Genomic DNA, 19,438 nt, shown 5'->3' with positions numbered 1-19,438 from the left:
AGGTTCAAATTTTGAAACGCTAATCACAAGTAGCGACTTTAAATGTTCATCGGATAAATTTGCCCTGTATTTCGACTTGATGTACTTCATCTGGGAAAAAGTTTGTTTACACAGATATGTCGTCCCAAAAATGTAGATAAATTTACAAGCCGGCGGTCGTAGAATGGACTAAAATTCCGGTAGCCTTATCAACATTCCTCGCTATCAGTTCTTGGAACAGTTAGAGGAAAACTGGGCATAAGTTGCCTTTAACACAAAAATGGTAATAAGTACGACACCGGCGGTGGTGATGATCTGTTAGTTACACTGCACCACTGCAAGGAGTCTTGTGCACAAGACGGCTAGTAACGAACTGCTCGCGCTACCTACATTGCCACGAAGTGACTGCCGATCGAGGACGAACAAGTACGAAGAAATACCGCGCAGTATACGGTCCAGAATTAGTAAAATTGTGAACAATATTAACACAATATGGAATATCAATATATTTATTAATTATATATAATTAATGAATTTGAAATCTATGAGCAAGTATTTTTTTTACCAGTACTCATTGGAAAATTAGTTCATATGGCGTATTTCTGCACAATTCTTTCGCGGGCCGTAGTTTGGAGACCCTTGATCTAGACAATCGGCTCAAAGATGGCGGTAAGGTTGCCAGCCTTACGCGTCGGCCGTGCTTTACTCCCAAGAAAAATTATTTAATTAATTCCTGGTACTCATTTCTGTTAGAGGCTGATTGAAACCCAGGGCCATAGTGCGGCTGGAAGGATTAGGTCAATTGAAGAAAATCCAATGACTTGAACCCGCGACCTTCAGGCTTGTAGCATAGCCCCTCAACCAACTATGCTACCGCGTGCCCCGACAAAGAAAATATAAGAAGCTTAAACTTGGCGGCGGTCAAGCTTAGACCGTTCAAGTGAATAATCTGCCACTGTGTCATAAGACAGGCATGATCTGCTTTGCAAAGCCTGGACTGACAGAGGACCTGTATCTATTGTAAAAGGAAGACTTTTCAATATTACTCTATATGCTATATGCTATGTGCCATATGCACACTTGACAAAGGCCTAGCGGTATGTTACGCACGGTCTACAACCGCAAGGATTCAGTTGCAAAAAAGAGAAAGACTGGTCGTGAGCCTCAAAAGGCTTGACAAGAAGGCGAACTGATTGGAGGTAAACGGTCAGTCGTAAAGTAAATCTGACTCTTTAAGTCAGTCAGTGGCACCATTCCCAGAGTCGTGAGAGAGTACAATATGGTCATGAGTCCTGTGAGACCCGGAACGAAGAATCACTCTGCTGGCGAAAGCCAGCAGTAATTTATATGACTGACGGTAGCAAGCCGGCAACGACGTGAGCACGAAAGCGGACGAATCTGCATTGTTTGGAGCCGTTACCAAGCAACGCCTTGTGAAGACATAGAACCCTTAATGTTTGTAGTAATGATATGCAGAGTGTGTAAATTAGTAACAGAGTTGTAATTATTTGTATTTAATAGTTATAAGTGTTCAATAACTCCAATAACCAATCGAAACCCCTCGTCTGGTCACTAACATGTGACAGTATATTTAATGCACCTGGTTATGGCCGTGTGAGGCCGAAACATGCTGTGAACAACTGAATGAATGTAACGTGACAGTAGAGGTCACACAACCGAACATTAACGAAAGCTCCAGAAAAAGACGGAATTTAAATAACAAAATTAATACAGTTTAAGTGTCTGTAAACAAAATTATTGGGAGACTATTTGTGTCCGTGAGGGATAGTGTGTAAGGAATTTTCGATATCATACAACAAGGAATTTACTGATTTATTACAGGTTACTTAGTGTTTAAGAATAACAATATCAAGTTCTAGAGGGGATAAAAACATTCATGCAGACTTTTGTGCTGGAACCATTTGAAAAGCAGCCACTAATAAGACCAAGATGATGGAAGGATAACATTAAGACGTAATTTTTGGGGTAGATTATGGGAGTGGAAGGTGAACATGTTGAACCAGTGAATTCTACTTGCACAAATTTAGTGGTTCATTAGTCTATAACGATGCTGCACTAACTGAATACCACAGAAGTGCGGTTTCTTCGTAGTGTATTTAGTGATGTTATGGCTGAAATTCGAACAGGGTTCCCCTCGAATAGAAGTCGGACGCGTTACCGTTGTGCCATATTATATAGTATATGGTCATACGACCAAATGATAAGGGCTAAGGCTGTCCCTCGCCCATGTCATGAAGACCTATAGGGGACGTGGATGTAAAGCTATAAAAATTAAAGAGCACTAACCAAATGAATGGTCAGCTTTGAACCGAGGGTACCTCTGGATGAGCTGCTTGGCTCATAGCCGTTCTGGACGCGCTGGCAAGAGAAAATTAAAACTTTTGGGGTATCTAACTCCATGGAGAAAAGTCCTGCTTGAGAAGCTGATGGTCGCTCAGCTACTCAAGAAATTTCCCGACCGTTATGGAACCCAAAGGTTCATTACTTTGATCCTACGTCATGCTGAGTGGGTCCCCGTCACCATGGCAAAACGTGTCGTGATGATGAGGATGGCCCACAGACAAGGACGGAAGTTGCAAATATATTTAATAAGCAGTCGTGGATAGCCATGAAGAGGAGAATACAACCGAGCGACGATGGCACATTAATACAAATGTTATGTTTCTGGACATTATCCACCGTCCTACTTTTATTTAAAACACCGCCGTTTTTATTTTAAAACGCAACGTTTCGGAGAGTGGATTCTGTCTCCGGAGATAGGAGGATAGGGACTAGCTGCATCGATTGGGCCCAACTAAGTAGATTTTACCTGAAGACGGAGACAGATTCCAGCCTCCGAAATGGGTTTTTAAATAAAAACAGGGCGATGGATGCTGTGCAAAAAATGTAACAAAAACAGGCGGTTCTCCAAAATGACGGTTGGGCTGGGAACTAAAACTAAAAGAAGGCCGAGCCATAGCTCAAGCGGTTAGCCGCTGGCTTCCCACCGCGGCGGCCCGGGTTCGATCCTGGGTCTAAGTGGGATTTGTGGTGGACAAAGTGGCGCTGGGGCAGGTTTTCTCCGAGTACTTCGGTTTCCCCTGCCAATCTTCATTCCACCAGTTGCTCCACAATCACCCTCACCTATCATCTGGTGCTGGTACAATAGGACAGAAGTTGCCGCAGTACAAGGGACTTAGTTCCACCCCACTAGCAACAAAAAAAAAAACTAAAAGAATGTTAAGAAATATTGCACAGAGTTTTAGAGTTTCCCAACATCACACTCTGTTTATGCAACTCCTGCTATAATAGCACTCTTCTACCGGGGTAGAAAGCAATAAACTTGAAGGAGACTCCTCGGAAATATATCACGTTGTTATCGACACACGCCGTTCTACTTCTTCTCGACAGAAAAAAGAATGTTACGCCGAGTGTAGTATGATAACCGTGCTTGTGAACTTACCAGTGTAGCTACACACGACAAGTTCTAATACTTACACCAAAGGCTGTCAAACTTTTGTGCTTGGACCACAAAGGAACTTGGAAAACGCACAGCATAATGAACAGTGTTCTTATAACAGGGCCTACATGCAGAGTGTAACTGAAAGTTGCAGATTAATTTTCGGCACGAGTTCCACATATCAAAACAAGGAAAAATGTCCATATCAACATATGTCCGGAAACATTTAATTTGTCAGTTATTATAAATGTACTCTTTCAGCTATAAGTGCTCAAAATTTCCTCCATGAGATTTAATGCACGTCTCGACAAGTTTAACAATGGACCGCCGCATCCGCTCAAAGAAGCCGGGACAGTTTCGGATAGTCTGACAGGCATCACAGAATATACTGCATGTACCACTGGCAGTCGGGGTTCGAATGTGGTACGTGCAGTATGGTGTTCCGGCACATTTCAGCCCTGCCGTGCGATATGTTCTCAACAACACCTACCATGAGCATGGCCTCCACACTCCACGCCAGATTTGAATCCTCTGGACTTTTACCTGTGACGACACCTAAAAACCCTTATGTATGCAGCTCCTGTTGACAACGAAGAGGCACTTCACCATCGCATTGTTAAATGCTTGCCAGACCATCTGCAACTGCCCCGGCATATTTGTACGGACGCGACGGAGGCGGCAGTGCATGATGAGCCGAGTTGAGGAATGCCTTGACTGTAATGCAAAGCACTTCGTGCACTTTGAGCACTTATAGCTGGATAAAAAAAAAAACTATCCCTGTAACAGGCCGTGAAAGCACATAGGGTTGTGAGATGTCAAGGCTCCCACATTTTCTAGACAATTGGCTCACAGATGGCGGTAAGGTTGTCAGCCTTACGCGCCGGTCTCTTTTTACCCCCAGGAAGGTTCCTGGTACTCACTTCTGTTAGAGGCTGAGTCGACCCCAGGGCCACAGTGAGGCCGGAAAGATTTGGTAATCGTAAAAAAATCCACCTCATCGGGACTCGAATCCGCGACCTTCCGGCTTGTAGCATAGTGCCTCAACTGCGTTCCCGCGTGCCCTACTGGAAGAATACATTTATAACAGCTCACAAATTAAATGTTTCCGGACACGTGTTGATATGGACATTTTTTCTTGTTTTGGTACGCGGAACCCGTGCCCAGAGATTGTCCGCCGCACGTGTGAGTTACACGCTGTTTAAACAGTGATCACCTTGGTATGTATTTCATATACAAGATTATTCTGAGACGATTCAAAATATGAATATCATTCACATGTAAGAGTTTTCAATCGGAATGCTGAAAAGTACGAATTAAGGCTCTGCAACCCTGGCAAGATGCTTTGGGCACATGTACACAGCTTCAGTAACAGTGACTTACACTAAATTGTGCAAACTTCACTGGATACGAATCACTCTGCGTCTGACAGGTAGCCACTAACACTGCAACACGTCGCTCCACGATCACTACTGCCGCCTTACTATTCGTGTCATTCAAGCGGCATGGTGGCATGACGTACTTCACATGATGGTGGCGTGTTGTCATGTGACGCATCACACGTGACTGATGACGTCACAATGCACTCTCGCGATGACAGCGAGTCGACACCCACATTAACGTCTGCAGAACTTCGGTAAAGTTATCCCCGTGCTTAACTAATTAGATACTACCCCATGAAGGCGTACAGGGTAGTGGATGTATAGACCACGTTTTCTTGAGCTCAGCACTAGATGGAGGTGAGTGTCCAGCTTCACGCCCCGGGGCCGCATTTGGGTTCCTTTCAATTTTATTTGCATTTGTGGTTGTTTAACGGCACGATCAGTATCTAAACTATATAGCGTCGGATGGTAGGAGGAGTGATCAATGATGAATTGGAAAAGATTTGAAGGAAGCGGGCCTAATGGAGGTACATTTCCGGCAATCCCCAGGAAAAATCTCAGTCAGGAGCGCTAGTGTCTTTGCCGAGATTCGAAACTGGAGTACCTCCCGAATACAACTCTTGAACGTTATCCATACACCAGCCTGTTCGCCATTTCATTTGTTTATTACTGATGGTTCAGTAGTTCAGACTAGGCAGATCGAATAATAGGAAAATTAGTGAATAATGAATCCAAATTATGCAGGAGGCAGTGGTCGATAAGTAACTTGAGGTAACATTTCAGCATTTGTCTGGAGACTCAAGAAGCCATGAAGAGCCTGTCTAGATAGCGTCTCCGAACCGAGATCTGAACCTGAGCTCTTCAATACATATGTCGTGAATTAACACCTCGAGGCGTATTCTTGCGACTTCACTTTATTACTCATCGACGTAACTACAATTCAACGTAACACAAAATGTTGAACAAATCGTTTCACAGTCGGTCATTTGTGTTAACAACTCTCACTACAATGTCAAAGAATCCAAGTCCAAGTCACATTGCGACTGACAGTCAGTCAGTCAGTCAGTCAGTCAGTAAGTAAGTCTTGGTGTCGAGCCCTATCTGGTGCTCAGGACCAGATATTTATTACTGTTTTACTTTTACGGTCTTGTTTTTGTGGGGCGCCCTCTCTGACGAGAGGACGGGTCTGCCTCTTGTATATGCTGCTGGCCCTTGCCAGTGAAATCTTTCTAGGGTCTGAGTCCCTTGGGACTCGCCACCATATTTCACTGTCTCAGATTTGAGACTTCCCTTTTCGTCGCCTCCTACGACTCGCAGGGTCAGGGTGGAGGTATTCAACTCCGCCTCCACATGGGAGAAAAACATGATCATTGCTGTTATACGAATATGAAACAGAACAAGAAGTTCTGGGACGAACTAATCGCCCACTCTCCTTTCACTACACACTGTAAATCTCATCTGACATGGAACGCATTGAAGAACCGCGTTCAACAGTTCTTCTACTGTTGCGTGTGTACTCCTTGCCGTGGAAAGGTGTTTACCTAACCGTTGTCAAGCAACGACCACCTCTTCTGGCTCTACTATTCCGGCTTTGTTGGAGTGGGGGCACAGAGAGCAAGATGATTTAAAGCCTACTCTTATTTTTTAACTACATGAAGTCGGCCGAAAAATATATATATCACATTTTCTGGGAGTACAAGATGTCAGATGAGACAACGGTGGTACCGAACCAGCAAGCGAATGTACATTTTCCTATGGACAGCAGAATGAGGATCGTGATTTCAGTACAGCGTCTTTCGTACATAAGATGATCATATTAGCAGTTGAGAGGGTAAAGTAAAGTAAAGTAAAGGTATCCTTGTAACAGGCCGTGGAGGCCCATAGGATTGTGAGATGTTGAGGTTCCCACATTTTCTAGATAATCGGCTCCTACATGGCGATAAGGTTGTCAGATTTATGCGCCGGCCGCCCTTTACCCCCAAGAATATTCCCGGTATTCATTTCTGTTAGAGGCTGAGTCGACTCCAGGGCCATACCGCGGCTGGAAGAATTAGGTAAATTGAAAAAATCCACCTCATCGGGATTCGATTCCGCGATCTTCCGGCTTGTAGCACAGTGCCTCAACCAACTACGCTACCGCGTGCCGCTGCAGTTGAGGGTTAGTGATAGGATGTCAAACATAATACTAAAAGGTCGCTGGTGTGATATCATCGTTCTGAATATTCATCCCCAACAGAGGGTAAAATTGATGCTATGAAGGACAGCTTCTACGAAGCTACGATGAATTCCCTAAATACCTTATGCTAATTTTGTTACGAGATTTCAATCCCAAAGAATGTAGGGAAGACATTTTCAAACCAACCATTGGGAATGACAGTTTACACGAAATTACTAACGATAATCGAGTTAGTATTGTCACGTGAAGGAGTGCGACTATAGAGGGGGTTTGGAATGGTGATTCGATTTATTCACCACTTATAAACACAATTCATTACTACACTTTGCAGGTCACTGTCACACACAGGCTAGTGTCCTCAGTCTATTACAGTCTCCACTAGCCGTTGCCTGGTAACGGCTTTCAATGGCGAACCTTCCCCTTACTCTGTGTTCCCGAAATATCCCCGCGCTTCAGCTACCAGCTTCTCACAGCAACGGCTCTCGAGGACTGAACTGCAGTTCTCTAACTCCCAGGCTAGCGACCATCACACACCTACCTCCTAGTCTTCTCTTGACAGACTGACTAAATCCTAAACTTGTCCCTTTTATATCCCATTGGCACAGACTGCGTAGAAAACATCGTTCATTGTTGTAGTTTAATTGCTGATTGTTAAGAATCTGCTGTCTAGAAACGGACATTATTTCGCTGTTTGTTACGCGGTCGTTGCCTAGTAACGAGTCTACACGCTACAGTAAACTCTGTCACATCCAAAAATCTGATGGTCGAAAGTACGATGTTCCCACATTGTAAAATTCGTAAATTTACTTGGACATCTGGTGGAAAGAATCGCAGTCAAATTGGCTATATTTGATAGATCATTTTACAGACGGTGGGATTCCTTAGATGAGTGATCATCCAGTCGCAAGGCCTATACCTAAACACAGGACAACACAGAATAAACACATAACACACACCAAACACCAATGCCTTGCACGGGATTCGAACCACTGATCCCGGCTTCCGAGCGATCGAAGACAGTACGTGCCTCAGACCGCTCGGCTACCTTGAGCGGCTAATGATTACATCACTGTCACTAATTTACGCACTCTGCAAGTAACTATAGCACCCACAAAGTCTTTTCAGTCTGCTATGTCTTCACTAGTCGTTCCTGGGTAGCGGCTTCTAAGAGTGGATATTTCTCTGCTTCCAAGCTCACGGCTAACGACTGATCGATTGGTGCAATCCAGTGTAGTCGATTGCTGCTACTGCCTGTCAGTAAAACTGCCAATTTCAAGGTCCCCAGTACATGGCATTCTTTTGTTGTTTATTCTACAGCGCAATCAGATCTAGACAGTACAGCATCGGATGGCACTATGAGGAATTCGAGGTACTATTACGGAATTTGCCTGAAAGGACAGAGGAAAACCAAGAAAAATATCAAGTCAAGGCAGCCGGTTTTCTGACCGAGATTTGACCGAGTAAGAGCCGGTATAGCGACTGTCTACAGGCTGGATAAGGGGTTGGAGTTAGAGCCCCGATGAGGGCAATAATTTTCACTTCTCCGTGTTGTCCAGACCGGCTCTGGGGTCCACCCAACTTCCTATCTAATGGATGCCGGGGGTTCTTCCACCGGAGGCAAAGCGGCACTCAACTCCAGCTGGTGCCGAAGTCAAGAAAATATGGAGCTATACATCCACTTCCTCATACGTCTTCATGGCATAGTGCTTAGTTAGTTAAGCACAGGGACAACTTTACCCTTCTTATCCTTTACCCCACGAGTGTAGCGTTACCGCTACACCATGCAGCTCGCTAGTACACGTCCTGTCCGAACAATCAGTTGTGTTGAAGTAAAGAGTATACAACTCCCTAAAGGAATCCACTGGCCAAAACGAAGCTAAATTTAGCACATCTACAGCTGGATGTTCGAGCACTGCTATACAAAGTAGCCAGTAGTAAGAAAAGCATCCTAGTTGAGAGACCTCTATAGTTTAGGGCGAGTATGTTCACTTCAGCTTTCCTTTCCTATCTCTCTTCTTTCTTTTTTTTTTGTTGCTAGTGGGGTGGGACTAAGTCCCTTGTGCTGCGGCCACTTCTGGCCTATTGTACCAGCCCCAGATGATAGGTGAGGGTGATTGTGGAGCAACTGGTGGAATGAAGATTGGCAGGGGAAACCGAAGTACTCAGAGAAAACCTGCCCCAGCGCCACTTTGTCCACCACAAATCCCACTTGACCAGACCCGGGATCGAACCCGGGCCGCCGCGGTGGGAAAGCAGCGACTAACCGCTTGAGCTATGGCGCGGCCCTATTCTGATATTAAATACTGGTTAGTTTTCATCGCCCCATCGTCATGAGACTTAAGTGCTTAAGCAACGAGCTATGACATTTAACTATGTTCACCCAGCTCAGATTAAAAAAGAAAACTCTTTGGTTCTAGTCCGCAAGCGAACAATAGCGACCGAGCGACCGCCGCTTGTCGGTGAAAGTATAGTGGTCAGAGATCCTGGCTACAGATCCAGAGGTCCGGGTTCAATTCCCGGCGATACCAGATTTTCTGAGAAGCAGTGGGTCTGGAACGGGGTTCCCTCAGCCTCGTGAGGATAATTGAGGAGCTATTTCAAGGAAATAGAGGCTCTGGTCTAGAAAACCGAAATTAACGGCCGTGGGGATTCGTTGCGCTGACCAGGCGACACCCTCTATCCGCTAAAGTTGGCATCCAGCTCAGATACGAATCTTGCAACGAGCCACACTTATGAATACAAGAATATTCGAACCAGAGTCTCTGGAATACAACCTAGAACAGTAAGGTGTAAGTAATGTACGTCATACAGACTGAATGTTCGATATGCAACGTAATCAACAATTTTGTACTGAGTAACACTACAGACATGTTAAAAGTTTAAGACAGTCTTTCCTATAAGAATTTTACAGTTTACTTGGAAAGAAATATTAATAAATCCATATACGAGTACATTCCCAGCGCGATAAGAGAATGGTTGTAGGCAATTCCTAAGTTTTGGTTTCCCCAATTACACTCCGTAAGGATTTCGTTTTAGCAGTCTGTATCTGTCCAAGAACAATCATTTAAGTTGTTACTCAAGACCTTTGAAAGTATGAATGCTTCTCTAATGCGCTATTTGCATGAAGTAGATAAAATAAACACATGATGGGTGGTGGGGGGGGGAGTTGCGTCTGTCCATCAGCATATTTCATCTACGAAAAGTGTGAACGGTTAGAATGAAATTTGATTCTGGAAATCTATACCAAAGGCGAATTTAATTTTCTCTTCTATGTCGATGCAATGAGCTGGGCACAGCGGCCGTAAGGTCTGAGGCAAGAACTGTCTTCTCTCGCTCGAACACTGGGATCGTGGGTTCGAATCCCATTTGAGGCATGGATGTCTGTGTGCGTTTTTTTCTGTGATTATGCTGTCCTGTGTGCAGGTGGTGGCCTTGCGACGGTCTGATCCCCTGGTGTAAGGAGTCCTTGTCACTGTACAAGATGAAGACGCTGAAAAGGTGACAGAGGTCCAACAGAGGGCTGTAGAGCCAAATGTCGATGCATTGTAACCATTACTTTACGAGCTCAGTACGAAATTCTTGTGTGGTGAATGTTTAACGAAATACAAGCTAAATAATAAACCGGTTCGTTTATAATGGGTTTCATCAAAATGCGGCAGTTAATGCTCATTTCTACCACAATATGGACAACACGAAATAAACGAACTAAATACATTTACACCTGTTAAAAAGGAATATCTATGACATACATGAATTCATATCGGCTAAAAATGCATTTGGAAAACATACTTTTCCATCAGTACAAGTTTCTCTTGTTAGCAGAAGCCGAATATCAACTTTTCGAAATGGATGTGTTCATGTTTCATATTCTGGTAGCTCTCTGCACCGACCAAATTGTACTTGCAGGTTTTTCATGGTTTCCAGAGCCCATCCAAGCAAATGTTACAGTAGTATGGCAAAATCTTACACCAGCAATTCTTGCTGCTTGCTTCACCATTCCGAGTCAACCTACCATCAAGCGCCACGGAAATTTACACGAGTGTTATAGTGTAATTATGTAAACAAAGACAAGAAATACTGGAAAGAACTCGAGGAACACCTGCTCAAATTGTGGTAAGCATATTAAGCTTTAAGCAATGAAACGAAAGAAAAAAACTTGAGCTCTTTTTCTCTGTTGCGTCAGTTGGAATCTTGAGAACGGCTACAGTGAAAACAGCACAGGCCTATAATCCGATGATACACTACATCGAAAATTATGAGAACCCTATCTTATTGCTCAAAGTCGAGTGGCCATCATCCCATATAATCGATGGTAAGCAATTATGAAGTGGCGGTGAACACTGGTGGCATGTTGTTCACACAGTGTTAGCAAATGTCAGGGTAATATTAGGTATTAGTGAGGACACATATACAAAGGCCCTGTGAGTACACCATAAATTCATATTTCTTTATAAAACATGAAAGCTGGGCTAAAAACAGATGGCACTTTTGAAGCGGTAGTTATAGTCAGGATGTAGATACTTATGCAAATGTACGTATAATCCCTCATTTACATGGAGCTCAAATCGATATCATCATTCTTCACAAACAAATAATTCGCCACAAAAACAATTCTGCATTTCTAGCCTACTTTACTTATTTAGAATAAAATTAAAGAAGGCTTATGAAATCACGTTACTGGCTGAGTCTCTCTGTATCCCCCCGTAAAGTTGCTAGGCTTCGGCTCGGTAAACAGTCTCCCTAGGCAACAACAGAAGAACTGTTGGTCGTGGTGTTTTCTGTGCGACCCGTAAAGTAAAAAAAAAAGTAAAGCTATCCCTGTAACAGGCCGTGGAGGCTCATAGGGTTGTGAGATGTTGGGGTCCCCACATTTTCTAGACAATCGGCTCAGAGATGGCGGTGCGGTTGTCAGCCTTAGGCGCCGGCCGCCCTGCTCCCTGCTCTTCTCAAAGAAGGGACTCAATTTCCAAACACATAAACGGTCTTGGAACAAAATTAGTTCATAGATTCCATCTTGGCCCGAGAACAAGGATGATTGTGCTGGCGAGGCCCAGGAGGAATGTACTGGATGGAGTGGAAAAGTGTCACAACTCAGAGGGGTGAGACAGAAAAATATGGTTCTGGGTTCTGCGTGGACTTGGAAACAAGAATAACTGTACTTGTGAATGCCATTAGCAATTTACCCGAAACTCAAAATGGAATAGTTCTTCACAGAACTTCTCGTATGTAGTTTACTCTACAAAGCTGACAGCATCTCAGGCCACAACAGAATCGAATTACGGGATGGTAGTGAATGGTGAATTCGAAAGGATGCAGAAGGAAGCAAGCGGTCGGGATCTAAGTCTTGGCTTCAGTTTCTCCAGCTGCCCTCAACACCGTCTGAAAGTCCTCCTGCCCCTAAATTCCACGTGTCTTTTAGAGTATGTACGCAGTTGTGGGCAAGATTTTTTTCGTTTTTCATATTTCAATCCGGATTAAATGTAACCGGATTAGCGAGGGTTTACTGTATAAGGAAAGTAATTAATGCATAATGTACTCGTACGAGTATTTAAAATAGAGTTGAATTTGTAATAAATGGGCAATTCCATGTCAAATCGGACAGGAAAAACCGGTTATTATTTTTTTAACGTTTCATTTACTTGACTGGGCACCTGGAGGAAACAACCTTTACGAATGTAAGATTTGAGGCTTTCACGGCGGTGGTAAAAGCTTTTACCGTTCTCACGGTCTTGTCGCTTGCAGATTTCTTATACTTTTTCTTCTACCCTGAAGATGGAGGCGATACGTTCCTCCGAAACGTCGGTTAACACCACATATACACGGTGCCAAATCCCAGAAGACTGCTTTCTTCAACCTTTACGAAGTTTGAGCCCCCCTTGGCCTAATATTTTCTACGATATTCAGCGCCAAATTTATCATTTCTTTTAATAAATCGCTCATTTCGATGGTGGTATTTCTGGAACCCCTTCTGGTAGAAAGCTGAACAAGGACTGGATTTAGAGCTGATTTCACCCCTTTATAACGGTTGCACACGTCTTTGGCTCGTGTCATATCCCTATTTCAGCTTCTAAAATGTCTGCCAGGGGCAACGGTGAAGTTAATCACGAAATTTTATGAATCGTATGAATAAGCTGAACTATGCCTAGGAAGAAAGGTTTTGTGACAGGCATAAATAATGGAAACAAGTAGCACGTGCAAAAGAAACTAGTGATGTTCAATCCTATGGATCTATATCAAAATTTCAAAGACAAATATCTTTGTATTTAACTACGCTTCTCTAAATTTGCAGATTTCAGACCACAACGTTCTGGTTTAGCGAGTTCTGCTGGTAAACATTCTGTCTGTGTGTGTGTTGACACTTCAGAATATTAGTCTCGTGGCTGATGGCGTGAATATTGCAGTGTTAACTACGAATCAGAATCTACCGACACAGGTCTACAGTGACTGTGTTGCAAAAATCGTGTGTAATGCCACACAACCGTCTTGTTGTTTTCATCTGTGTGCTTTGGACCCTGGGGCGTCGGAACTATGAAACCAATTGACATTGAAGAGGCCGAGGTGGATAACGAACAGTACGCACAGTGGGGAGCTGTTGATAAAAATGCTTTGGAAAACATTAACAAAACAGACGAATTTATAGACATATTTTCTAGAAAATTTTGCAATGAAAAAAAATATATTTTATAGCCATGCAGCAGAATTTCATTAAAAATGGAATTAATGGAAATTTAAGACTAGGAGAGCTATTTATAACAGGTTTCTTAAGAAAATTTTGCGTTCCTTGTCTAAGTTGTCCATAGAATCCGTTGGAACAACAGTGGACAATACATCGTTTTGTCATTTACACATAAACAACGGCATAAAACTTTTTAATCTCTTTCAAAATAAATGCAACAAAGTATTTAATCATGAAAACGCATTAAATGTGTATTAAATAAAATAATATTAATTGACAACAATTTTGCAGTGTTTTCTTCATGGATTCAACACTCACTAAATATAACTTTATATATAACTATATAAATATAACTAGTATTATTATGTCATTCGCATTGCAGAGGAACACATAAGGAAGTGTTTGTGAATCCGAGAGTTTTCCTTGCGCCGAAAAGGTGCTGCAAGTGATAAGGCTGCCCACGCAACCCGATAAACCAACACGTGCTTCTCTGCTAGGCTCGTGCCAGCAGGACTTGTTCTTGCTTCGCTACACAGGAGGCGTTTGGGATTTAATCCGTTTCGACACTTATTACGTAAGTAGTTACTATAGGATTCTGACGATGGTGTATAACACACTGATATGTTGGGATTTTGGACTTTATCCATCGTCCTGGTTTTTAAGATAACAAATAAAAACACGACGTTTCGGAAACTCAATCACTGGACCAGTGATTGAGGCTAGCTCTTTCTAAGGGACCCAACTAAATAGGTGTTTTCCTTCACCTGAGGACGGAAACAGATCCAGTTTCCGAAACGTCGTGTTTTTATTTGTTATCTTAAAAACCAGGACGATGGATAAAGTCCAAAATCCCAACATATCAGTGACTTATTACGTAGCTTGGAAACAAGGTATACTCTCATATTTTAGTCATTGTGTGCAGTGGGGGAAAAGGAGATGAAATTCAGAAAAAAAAATCATGTCTCCAATTGTATGTGAAATAATAACATGCAACACCCACCATTATAAAGGGCGCAAAATCAGCTTTAAACCGAGGTATCGTTGGTCTTTTCATCAGAAGGGGTTTCAGAAAGATTTCTATCGAAAATCTACGATATTGAGATAAATTTTGCGCTGAATATTGTGACATATGGCCGTTCCAATAATAAAGGAGGAAACGAATATAGGCAATAATAGAAGAACTGCCTTTTCTATGCGACGGTCGGTAAACACCCCCACTTAAGAACGTGTCAACAATATTGGGGAAACTGTGTATTCTATGCGGTCTGCGTCAAGCAAATGCAATGAAGAATTGGACGTCTATTGCCAGGCAATGAAGCTGTAAACACGCATTCTTAATAAAATACGGTGCTTTCTGTGGGGTCCGTGCAGAAAAGTTATCTTGAACACAATCGGCGTCCCTCCACCGTGACCCTCCGAGTCGTATGAGGCGACGAAAAGGGAAGTCTCAAATCTGAGACAGTAAAACATAGTCGCGAATCCTAAGGGACTCGGACCCGAGAAAGACTACGCTGGCAAGGACCAGAAGCATATACAAAAGACAGACCCGTCCTCTCGTCAGAGAGGGCGCCCCACAAAAACAAGACCGAAACTGTCAAAAAGTAATAACTGGGGCTCGACACCAAGACTTACTGACTGAATGACCGTCTGTTGCAATATGACTTTGACTACGAGTCAGTCCTCGGTAGGAGATAGCCATGAGAAGTTCGTAGTAGAAGATGATCAGAAGTCGGCCTGTGAAGACTTTGACGTGTGATTTGAAGACTTCATGTGTGCTGTAATGCAGCGATATCTGGAGTGTAACATCATAGTTCCTGTGTTAAAATCCGTTGCCAGAGAACGGATAGGGAAAACTTTGCAGAGCAATATCCATTGTTTAGATCTGTTACCTATCAACGACTAGTGTAAGCAAATATAGGATACTTTATGTGCTATAATTACAGTAATCTTGTAAGTGTTGCAATTAATTGTAGTTATGACCTGTAGGTGGTTAATAAATCCAATTACCAATCCGAACCCCGTCTTTAGACACTGATACACGTGACAATATCATAAAAAATATTAGACCTCAGGGGCTCAAATTTAACAAAGATTATTTCCTCCAGATGCCCAACAAGTATACTAAAACGCAAACAAATTTGAGAAGGCACCAGTACATAAGTTTTCCCGCTTTGACACGAAACCACCCAAACGATCAGAAAGACATATGAGCTGTACAAAATCACAAAGAACATACTTATGAATTCTTCTTTAAGTTCTTCTTCCTGGGTAACTTTCTGCTCGTGATTCAGACGTTTGGTTATACTTGCAGGCACTGCAACAGAGGCGTTACGTAACTGCAGTCAGATTGGGAATGCGCGAGTAGACAACATTTAGGAATTGGCATGCAGGACATTCTGCACTAATACAGATTCTGAGCAGGTGGTACCACAAGCAGTTTTCCTGTGCATATTATTTCCTAATTTTCCACCAATCGAACCTGCGATACCGTTCAGAACAGGAGTAAAGTAAAGTAAAGTAAAGTAAAGTAAAGCTATTCCTGTAACAGGCCGTGGAGGCCCATAGGGTTGTGAGACGTTGAGGGTCCCACATTATCTAGACAATCGGCTCAAAGATGGCGGTAAGGTTCAGAACAGGAGCGGGATTATTTACTGAAGAGTGCAAATTATGGAGCTCCTCATTATGCAGTTTTCTCCACTCTCCTCTTCTTCTTATTTGGATCAATGTAATCTGCATACTTTCTCAGCCATCTCCCTCAGAGCTAAAGACCAAGTTTCACACCCACACGAAATAAATCGATTCTTATTACTAAGAGTATATTGCAGAAATATGAAAAACACTTCGAGACGCTGAGGTGCTCCCGTAATCACGTGAAGGGTAGAGCTAAGCTCAGTCACTGGACAATGGAAATAAAAAGAAACAATATATAAACCACTTATATCGTGTTTTACCACTGAGAGATAACAATAAAATATGCAATTAAAATTATGACATGTTTTGGAAAACAAATTTTTAAATATTATTTCATTATTATCTCGCAGTGACAAAGCCTGTTATGGGTGGCTTCTGTAGTCTGATTCCATAAGACTCTTATTGTTTGATTGTTGATATTAACTCTTTATATCGGACCCAAGTAAATATTACCTGAGGATGGGGTCAGATCTGATTCCCGAAACGTTGTGGTTCTATTTTTAGACTACTTTCCATATTTAAAAAGGGGGACTTACGAGCTCTCCTTGCTGTCTGTGTGTCCATGTGTCCCCNTTACGACTGGCAGTTTACCGCCAATCAGTTCGTCTTGGCGTCAGGCCCCTTGAGATCCACGACCAGAGATTTTTTTCCAACTGAAATCTTGCGGTAATAGTCGTTATGTAACATCCTCTCTGACGAGAAGATGGGTTTGTCTCTTATGAATACGCTTGACCTTTCGTCAAGTGTATACTAACTTACAACTAAGTCCAAGTCGCATTGCGACTGACGGCCGGTCAGTCTGTCTGTCTTCTTATATGAAAGTTACTGTCCTGTCCATTTGGAGCGCCCTCTCTGACGAGAGGTCGGGTCTGTCATTTGTCAGCCATAGCTTGTATTAGTAAGTCCACTGTCAGTATTTACATATATTTACAAATTTAATCTCACTTTCTAATTCTGTGTACAATATATACAAGGCCTCTGTCAGTCCAGGCTCAGTACAGCAGATTTTGCCCTATTTCTGGCAGTATTCGCTACCACAGTAGTCTAATCACTTGAACGGTGGTATGCCTGACCGCCGCCAGGTTTAAGCATCTTATACTTTCTGTGTCGGGCTTCTCCTTGTCCAATATTGCGAACGTTTTCGTTATCATGATTTTGTATGACTTCCGCTTGTTGCCTGCATAATTTTCTTATATAATCATATACGTACGGAATAAGGATACATCATTGTTCCTGCACTCATAAGAGCCAGTAATGGAAGGCGTATCTCAAAGGAAAGAATATCAACACGATGGGCCACTACCAGCAGCGGAGGAGAACTTTTTCCCGCACATTGTTTAACGGTGCTTTCAGGGTCGAGACGAAACAGCGTCGGATTATAGGATGGTAGATGAATGGCAAATTTGAAAAACTATTTACAAGAAATTGCCTGCTCGAGGTATTATCCTGGCATTTGCCTGGAGGGACTGCGAAAACCACGAAGAGCCTCTGTCAGGATAGCCTTGTTCTGACTCAGATTCGATTCGAGAACCTCTCGAATACAAGTTTAGAATTTCACCTCTAGAAGAGACTGTTCAATAACTGAAGAGTCCTGATTTCTGTCTACAGGAAAAAGTCTTCTTCCTTTATTCTTTGCACAACGTAAGAATATATTTCTATATGGTGAATGTTCTATGAAATATAATGATAATTATTCTTGAGTATAACCGATATGAACAGTTTAGTAGAAATAATTTGTATCTTCAACTTAACGGACTATTGGCCTTTCTTAGCTTTATTTTTGCCATTGGAGAATATGTGTAAGTACTAGGGGCCCCGCTTACTCGCAATCTAATCACAACGCCGCTAAAATCTAATAGGCCAGCGGGGACGGGGAATATAAAACACAAAATTCAGGTTTCAAGAAGCTCTTTTAAATATACATTTTTCATGAAAATGATGATTGATGACTGACAGTCTATTTGGCAAACACATCTATCGCAGAATTAGTATACCTGCAATCAGGAGTGCATTGTTCTGCCGGCGCGCTGAGTTACTGTAATCTCACGGAGCAACTTTATGATTGTGTTTTATAAAGATGCAGTATGGTAGGTGAAGTGATAAAAGTGTTAGGATACATAAGTAACATAAACACGCCAAGCATGAGACTAAATAAATACCGCTTCACATCATCTCAGAATATCAGGGAACAAAGGCGTGTGATGCACATCTGTACGTAAAGAAAATAGCGTATTACTGACAGGACTGCCAAGCTGTAAAAGTACTTATACATTATGAATGACCAATTTTCTGTCCTACCTTAACCTCATGCCCTCAAATGCAACTATTTATTGCACGTTGGCTTATATGTTGGTACTAATATAGCGCACTGAAATATCACTAATTGGCATCTCACTAATTTGGGCTCCTTTTTTATATACGAGGTTTGGAACTTTAATAGTGGCAACTATTTATTTACAGCTGATACAAAATAGATGCATGTTTCGAAGTTTTACTGTCCTTCACTGTAGTCACCAGCATTGTGTACAACCCGTTGCCAGCGATGTGGAAGTCGTAGGATACCTTTAGCAGCGCCTGTTGTGTTGATAGTTCGAATGGAGCGGTCTACTGCCTGAAGAATCTCTGGAACAGTTCTGAAGCGAATGCCACGAAGTGGTTCCTTCATCTTAGGATTCAAGTGGAAGTCACAAGGGCTTAAGTCCGGGGAGTATGGTGGATGGTACAGCACTTCCCAGCCCCATCGAGCGAACAAATCAGCCACAGCTTGCGTTGCATGCGGCCGAGCATTGTCCTGCAAAACGATGAGTGGGTCCTGCAGAAAGTGTCGCCGCTTCTTTCTCAAAGCTGGTCGCAGGTTGTGTTCCAAAAATGAACAGTAATACTGCGCACTGACGGTCTGCTGTTGGGGAACGGTATGCGTTAGGATAACATCACAGCCGTACACGAGAATCACCATAACTTTCACATTGCTGGGGTTCTGACGAACTTTTGATTTTCGTGGTGACCCGTAATGACGCCATTCGTTCGATTGGCGTTTCATTTGTGGCTCGTACGATTTGGCCCACGTCTCATCCAGC

At 42.7% G+C, this 19,438-nt stretch overlaps 1 protein-coding gene across 3 annotated transcripts in view; it reads right to left on the bottom strand.

Annotated features, from left to right (window-relative positions):
- Nucleotides 1–19,438, bottom strand: part of LOC111869530 (very long-chain-fatty-acid--CoA ligase bubblegum) — an 89,547-nt gene that overhangs the window by 28,557 nt on the left and 41,552 nt on the right. Inside the window, exon 2 of one of the 3 annotated variants that reach the window (XM_023861131.2) lies at nt 15,907–15,984. The exons of 1 other annotated variant lie outside the window; for it this stretch is intronic. The gene's annotated coding sequence lies outside the window, so the exon portion shown is untranslated. Of the gene's footprint in view, nt 1–4,819; nt 4,911–15,906; nt 15,985–19,438 lie in introns of those variants that run through there. One more of the 3 variants, XM_023861130.2, reaches the window with a different exon arrangement.

The sequence above is a fragment of the Cryptotermes secundus genome, unplaced genomic scaffold (assembly GCF_002891405.2).
Source record: "Cryptotermes secundus unplaced genomic scaffold, Csec_1.0 scaffold139, whole genome shotgun sequence".
Lineage (NCBI taxonomy): Eukaryota > Metazoa > Arthropoda > Insecta > Blattodea > Kalotermitidae > Cryptotermes > Cryptotermes secundus.
The sequence above is the reverse complement of the archived record's forward strand: the minus strand, read 5'-3'. Positions and strand labels throughout refer to the sequence as shown.